Source organism: Amaranthus tricolor, chromosome 7, assembly GCF_026212465.1.
Source record: "Amaranthus tricolor cultivar Red isolate AtriRed21 chromosome 7, ASM2621246v1, whole genome shotgun sequence".
In the NCBI taxonomy this organism is placed as follows: domain Eukaryota; kingdom Viridiplantae; phylum Streptophyta; class Magnoliopsida; order Caryophyllales; family Amaranthaceae; genus Amaranthus; species Amaranthus tricolor.
In genome coordinates, this window is record NC_080053.1 from 22,554,477 (window position 1) to 22,561,386 (window position 6,910).

Consider the following 6,910-nt stretch of genomic DNA (forward strand, 5'->3'; position numbering starts at 1 on the left):
TTGCGCATAAAAAAGCTCAAACATGGTTTGTTTTGCACAAAACTTGGCACACAACACTATTTGGTATATATTATTGTGTGGAAGTGGTTAGAATTGAAAATCATAGTCATATTCTACAAATTACGTGTTAAGTTGCGATTCTAAGGGTTTTTATTTATTTTTTGGCACTTTTGCGCATAATGTAGCTCAAATTTGGTTTGTTTTGCACGAAACTTGGCACACAAAACTTTTTGGTATATATTGCTGTGTTGAAGTGGTTAGAATTGAAAATCATAGTCATATGACACAAATTACGTGTTAAGTAGCGATTTTAAGGGGTTTTTAAGCGTTTTTGGCGCTTGTGCGCTTAAACTAGCTCAAACTTGGTTTGTTTTGCACGAAACTTGGCACACAACACTTTTTCGTATGCTACAAACTTGGTTTTAAGGATTTTAAGGGTATATATTATTGTGTTGAAGTGGTTAGAATTGAAAATCATAGTCATATGCTACAAATTACGTGTTAAGTTGCGATTTAAAGGGTTTTTATGCATATTTGGCACTTTTGCGCATAACGTAGCTCAAATTTGGTTTGTTTTGCCACGAAACAAGGCAAAAAAAACTTTTTGGTATATATTGTTGTGTTGAAGTGGTTAGAATTGAAAATCATAGTCATATGCTACAAATTACGTGTTAAGTTGCGATTTTAAGGGTTTTTAAGCGTTTTTGGCACTTTTGCGCATAAAGTAGCTTAAACTTGGTTTGTTTTGCACGAAACTTGGCGCACAAAACTTTTTGGTATATATTAATTTATTGAAGTGGTTAGAATTGAAAATCATAGTCATGTGCTAGAAATTACGTGTTAAGTTGCGATTTTAAGGGTTTTTAAGCGTTTTTTGCCCTTTTGCGCATAAAAGTTGCTTAAACTTGGTTTGTTTTGCACGAAACTTTGCACACAAAACTATTTGGTATATATTATCTTGTTGAAGTGGTTTGAATTTAAAATCATAGTTATATGCAAGAAATTACGTGTTAAGTTGCGATTTTATGGGTTTTTAAAAGTTTTTGGAACTTTTGCGCATAAAGTAGCTCAAACTTGGTTTGTTTTGCAAGAAACTTGGCGCACAAAACTTTTTGGTATATAATATTTTATTGAAGTGCTTAGAATTGAAAATCATAGTCATGTACTAAAAATTACGTGTTAAGTTACGATTTTAAGGGTGTTTAAATGTTTTTGGAACTTTTGCGCATAAAGTAGCTCAAACTTGGTTTGTTTTGCACGAAACTTGGCACACAACACTTTTTGGTATATATTGTTGTGTTGAAGGGGTTAGAATTGAAAACTATAGTCATATGTTTGAAATTACGTGTTAAGTTGCGAATTTAAGGTTTTTAAGAGTTATAGGCCCTTTTGCGCATAAAGTAGCTTAAACTTGGTTTGTTTTGCATGAAACTTGGCACACAACACTTTTTGGTTTATATTATTGTGTTAAAGGGTTAGAATTGAAAATTGTAGTCATATACTAGAAATTGCGTGTTAGGTTGCGATTTTAAGGGGTTTTAATCGTTTTTGGCACTTTTACGCATAAAGTAGCTCAAACATGGTACGTTTTGCAAGAAACATGGCACACAACACTATTGGGTATATATTATTGTGTTCAAGTTGTTAGAATTGAAAATCATAGTCATATGCTACAAATTACGTGTTAAGTTGCGATTTAAAGATTTTTAGTTTTTCGCACTTTTGCGCATAAAGTTGCTCAAACTTGGTTTGTTTTGCACGAAATTTGGCACACAAAACTTTTTGGTATATATTATTGTGTTGAAGTGGTGAGAATTGAAAATCATAGTCATATGTTTGAAATTACGTGTTAAGTTGAGATTTTAAGGGTTTTTTAAGCATTTTTGGCACTTTTGCGCATAAAGTAGCTCAAACTTGGTTCGTTTTGCACGAAAAATTTCACACAACACTTTTTCGTATATGTTATTGTGTTGAAGTGGTTAGAATTGATAATCATAGTCATATGCTTTAAATTACGTGTCAGGTTGCGATTTTAAGGAATTTTAAGCGTTTTTTGGAACTTTTGCGCATAAAAAAGCTCAAACATGGTTTGTTTTGCACAAAACTTGGCACACAACACTATTTGGTATATATTATTGTGTGGAAGTGGTTAGAATTGAAAATCATAGTCATATGCTACAAATTACGTGTTAAGTTGCGATTTAAAGGGTTTTTATGTATTTTTGGCACTTTGCGCATAATGTAGCTCAAATTTGGTTTGTTTTGCACGAAACTTGGCACACAAAACTTTTTGGTATATATTGCTGTGTTGAAGTGGTTAGAATTGAAAATCATAGTCATATGACACAAATTACGTGTTAAGTAGCGATTTTAAGGGTTTTTAAGCGTTTTTGGCGCTTGTGCGCTTAAACTAGCTCAAACTTGGTTTGTTTTGCACGAAACTTGGCACACAACACTTTTTCGTATGCTGCAAACTTGGTTTTAAGGATTTTAAGGGTATATATTATTGTGTTGAAGTGGTTAGAAATTGAAAATCATAGTCATATGCTACAAATTACGTGTTAAGTTGCGATTTAAAGGGTTTTTATGCATATTTGGCACTTTTGCGCATAACGTAGCTCAAATTTGGTTTGTTTTGCACGAAACAAGGCAAAAAAAAACTTTTTGGTATATATTGTTGTGTTGAAGTGGTTAGAATTGAAAATCATAGTCATATGCCTACAAATTACGTGTTAAGTTGCGATTTTAAGGGTTTTTTAAGCGTTTTTGGCACTTTTGCGCATAAAGTAGCTCAAACTTGGCTTGTTTTGCACGAAACTTGGCGCACAACAACTTTTTGGGTATATATTAATTTATTGAAGTGGTTATAATTGAAAATCATAGTCATGTGCTAGAAATTACGTGTTAAGTTGCGATTTTAAGGATTTTTAAGTGTTTTTGGTACTTTTGCGCATAAAGTAGCTCAAATTTGGTTTGTTTTGCACGAAACTTGGCACACAACACTTTTTGGTATATATTATTGTGTGGATGTGGTTAGAATTGAAAATTAGTCATATCTTTGAAAATTACGTGTTATGTTGCGAATTTAAGGGTTTTTAAGACCTTTAGGCCCTTTTGCGCATAAAGTAGCTCAAACTTGGTTTGTTTTGCACGAAACTTGGCACACAAAACAATTTGGTATATATTATCTTGTTGAAGTGGTTAGAATTTAAAATTATAGTCATATGCTAGAAATTACTTGTTGAGTTGCGATTTTATGGGTTTTTAAGAGTTTTCGGAACTTTTGCGCATAAAGTAGCTCAAACTTGGTTTGTTTTGCACGAAACTTGGCGCACAAAACTTTTTGGTATATATTATTTTATTGAAGTGGTTAGAATTGAAAATTATAGTCATGTGCTAGAAATTACGTGTTAAGATGCGATTTTAAAGATTTTTAAGTGTTTTTGGAACTTTTGCGCATAAAGTAGCTCAAACTTGGTTTGTTTTGCACGAAACTTGGAACACAACACTTTTTGGTATATATTATTGTGTTGAAGTGGTGAGAATTGAAAATCATAGTCATATGTTTGAAATTACGTGTTAAGTTGCGATTTTAAGGGTTTTTTAAGCATTTTTGGCACTTTTGCGCATAAAGTAACTCAAACTTGGTTCGTTTTGCACGAAAATTTTCACACAACACTTTTTCGTATATGTTATTGTGTTGAAGTGGTTAGAATTGATAATCATAGTCATATGCTTTAAATTACGTGTTAGGTTGCGATTTTAAGGAATTTTAAGCGTTTTTGGAACTTTTGCGCATAAAAAAGCTCAAACATGGTTTGTTTTGCACAAAACTTGGCACACAACACTATTTGGTATATATTATTGTGTGGAAGTGGTTAGAATTGAAAATCATAGTCATATTCTACAAATTACGTGTTAAGTTGCGATTCAAAGGGTTTTTATTTATTTTTGGCACTTTTGCGCATAATGTAGCTCAAATTTGGTTTGTTTTGCACGAAACTTGGCACACAAAACTTTTTGGTATATATTGCTGTGTTGAAGTGGTTAGAATTGAAAATCATAGTCATATGACACAAATTACGTGTTAAGTAGCGATTTTAAGGGTTTTTAAGCGTTTTTGGCGCTTGTGCGCTTAAACTAGCTCAAACTTGGTTTGTTTTGCACGAAACTTGGCACACAACACTTTTTCGTATGCTACAAACTTGGTTTTAAGGATTTTAAGGGTATATATTATTGTGTTGAAGTGGTTAGAATTGAAAATCATAGTCATATGCTACAAATTACGTGTTAAGTTGCGATTTAAAGGGTTTTTATGCATATTTGGCACTTTTGCGCATAACGTAGCTCAAATTTGGTTTGTTTTGCACGAAACAAGGCAAAAAAAACTTTTTGGTATATATTGTTGTGTTGAAGTGGTTAGAATTGAAAATCATAGTCATATGCTACAAATTACGTGTTAAGTTGCGATTTTAAGGGGTTTTTAAGCGTTTTTGGCACTTTTGCGCATAAAGTAGCTTAAACTTGGTTTGTTTTGCACGAAACTTGGCGCACAAAACTTTTTGGTATATATTAATTTATTGAAGTGGTTAGAATTGAAAATCATAGTCATGTGCTAGAAATTACGTGTTAAGTTGCGATTTTAAGGGTTTTTAAGCGTTTTTTGCCCTTTTGCGCATAAAGTTGCTTAAACTTGGTTTGTTTTGCACGAAACTTTGCACACAAAACTATTTGGTATATATTATCTTGTTGAAGTGGTTTGAATTTAAAATCATAGTTATATGCAAGAAATTACGTGTTAAGTTGCGATTTTATGGGTTTTTAAAAGTTTTTTGGAACTTTTGCGCATAAAGTAGCTCAAACTTGGTTTGTTTTGCAAGAAACTTGGCGCACAAAACTTTTTGGTATATAATATTTTATTGAAGTGCTTAGAATTGAAAATCATAGTCATGTACTAAAAATTACGTGTTAAGTTACGATTTTAAGGGTGTTTAAATGTTTTTGGAACTTTTGCGCATAAAGTAGCTCAAACTTGGTTTGTTTTGCACGAAACTTGGCACACAACACTTTTTGGTATATATTGTTGTGTTGAAGGGGTTAGAATTGAAAACTATAGTCATATGTTTGAAATTACGTGTTAAGTTGCGAATTTAAGGTTTTTAAGAGTTATAGGCCCTTTTGCGCATAAAGTAGCTTAAACTTGGTTTGTTTTGCATGAAACTTGGCACACAACACTTTTTGGTTTATATTATTGTGTTAAAGGGTTAGAATTGAAAATTGTAGTCATATACTAGAAATTGCGTGTTAGGTTGCGATTTTAAGGGGTTTTAATCGTTTTTGGCACTTTTACGCATAAAGTAGCTCAAACATGGTACGTTTTGCAAGAAACATGGCACACAACACTATTGGGTATATATTATTGTGTTCAAGTTGTTAGAATTGAAAATCATAGTCATATGCTACAAATTACGTGTTAAGTTGCGATTTTAAAGATTTTTAGTTTTTCGCACTTTTGCGCATAAAGTTGCTCAAACTTGGTTTGTTTTGCACGAAATTTGGCACACAAAACTTTTTGGTATATATTATTGTGTTGAAGTGGTGAGAATTGAAAATCATAGTCATATGTTTGAAATTACGTGTTAAGTTGAGATTTTAAGGGTTTTTTAAGCATTTTTGGCACTTTTGCGCATAAAGTAGCTCAAACTTGGTTCGTTTTGCACGAAAAATTTCACACAACACTTTTTCGTATATGTTATTGTGTTGAAGTGGTTAGAATTGATAATCATAGTCATATGCTTTAAATTACGTGTCAGGTTGCGATTTTAAGGAATTTTAAGCGTTTTTGGAACTTTTGCGCATAAAAAAGCTCAAACATGGTTTGTTTTGCACAAAACTTGGCACACAACACTATTTGGTATATATTATTGTGTGGAAGTGGTTAGAATTGAAAATCATAGTCATATGCTACAAATTACGTGTTAAGTTGCGATTTAAAGGGTTTTTATGTATTTTTGGCACTTTTGCGCATAATGTAGCTCAAATTTGGTTTGTTTTGCACGAAACTTGGCACACAAAACTTTTTGGTATATATTGCTGTGTTGAAGTGGTTAGAATTGAAAATCATAGTCATATGACACAAATTACGTGTTAAGTAGCGATTTTAAGGGTTTTTAAGCGTTTTTGGCGCTTGTGCGCTTAAACTAGCTCAAACTTGGTTTGTTTTGCACGAAACTTGGCACACAACACTTTTTCGTATGCTGCAAACTTGGTTTTAAGGATTTTAAGGGTATATATTATTGTGTTGAAGTGGTTAGAATTGAAAATCATAGTCATATGCTACAAATTACGTGTTAAGTTGCGATTTAAAGGGTTTTTATGCATATTTGGCACTTTTGCGCATAACGTAGCTCAAATTTGGTTTGTTTTGCACGAAACAAGGCAAAAAAAAAGCTTTTTTGGTATATATTGTTGTGTTGAAGTGGTTAGAATTGAAAATCATAGTCATATGCTACAAATTACGTGTTAAGTTGCGATTTTAAGGGTTTTTAAGCGTTTTTTGGCACTTTTGCGCATAAAGTAGCTCAAACTTGGCTTGTTTTGCACGAAACTTGGCGCACAAAACTTTTTGGTATATATTAATTTATTGAAGTGGTTATAATTGAAAATCATAGTCATGTGCTAGAAATTACGTGTTAAGTTGCGATTTTAAGGATTTTTAAGTGTTTTTGGTACTTTTGCGCATAAAGTAGCTCAAATTTGGTTTGTTTTGCACGAAACTTGGCACACAACACTTTTTGGTATATATTATTGTGTGGATGTGGTTAGAATTGAAAATTAGTCATATCTTTGAAATTACGTGTTATGTTGCGAATTTAAGGGTTTTTAAGACCTTTAGGCCCTTTTGCGCATA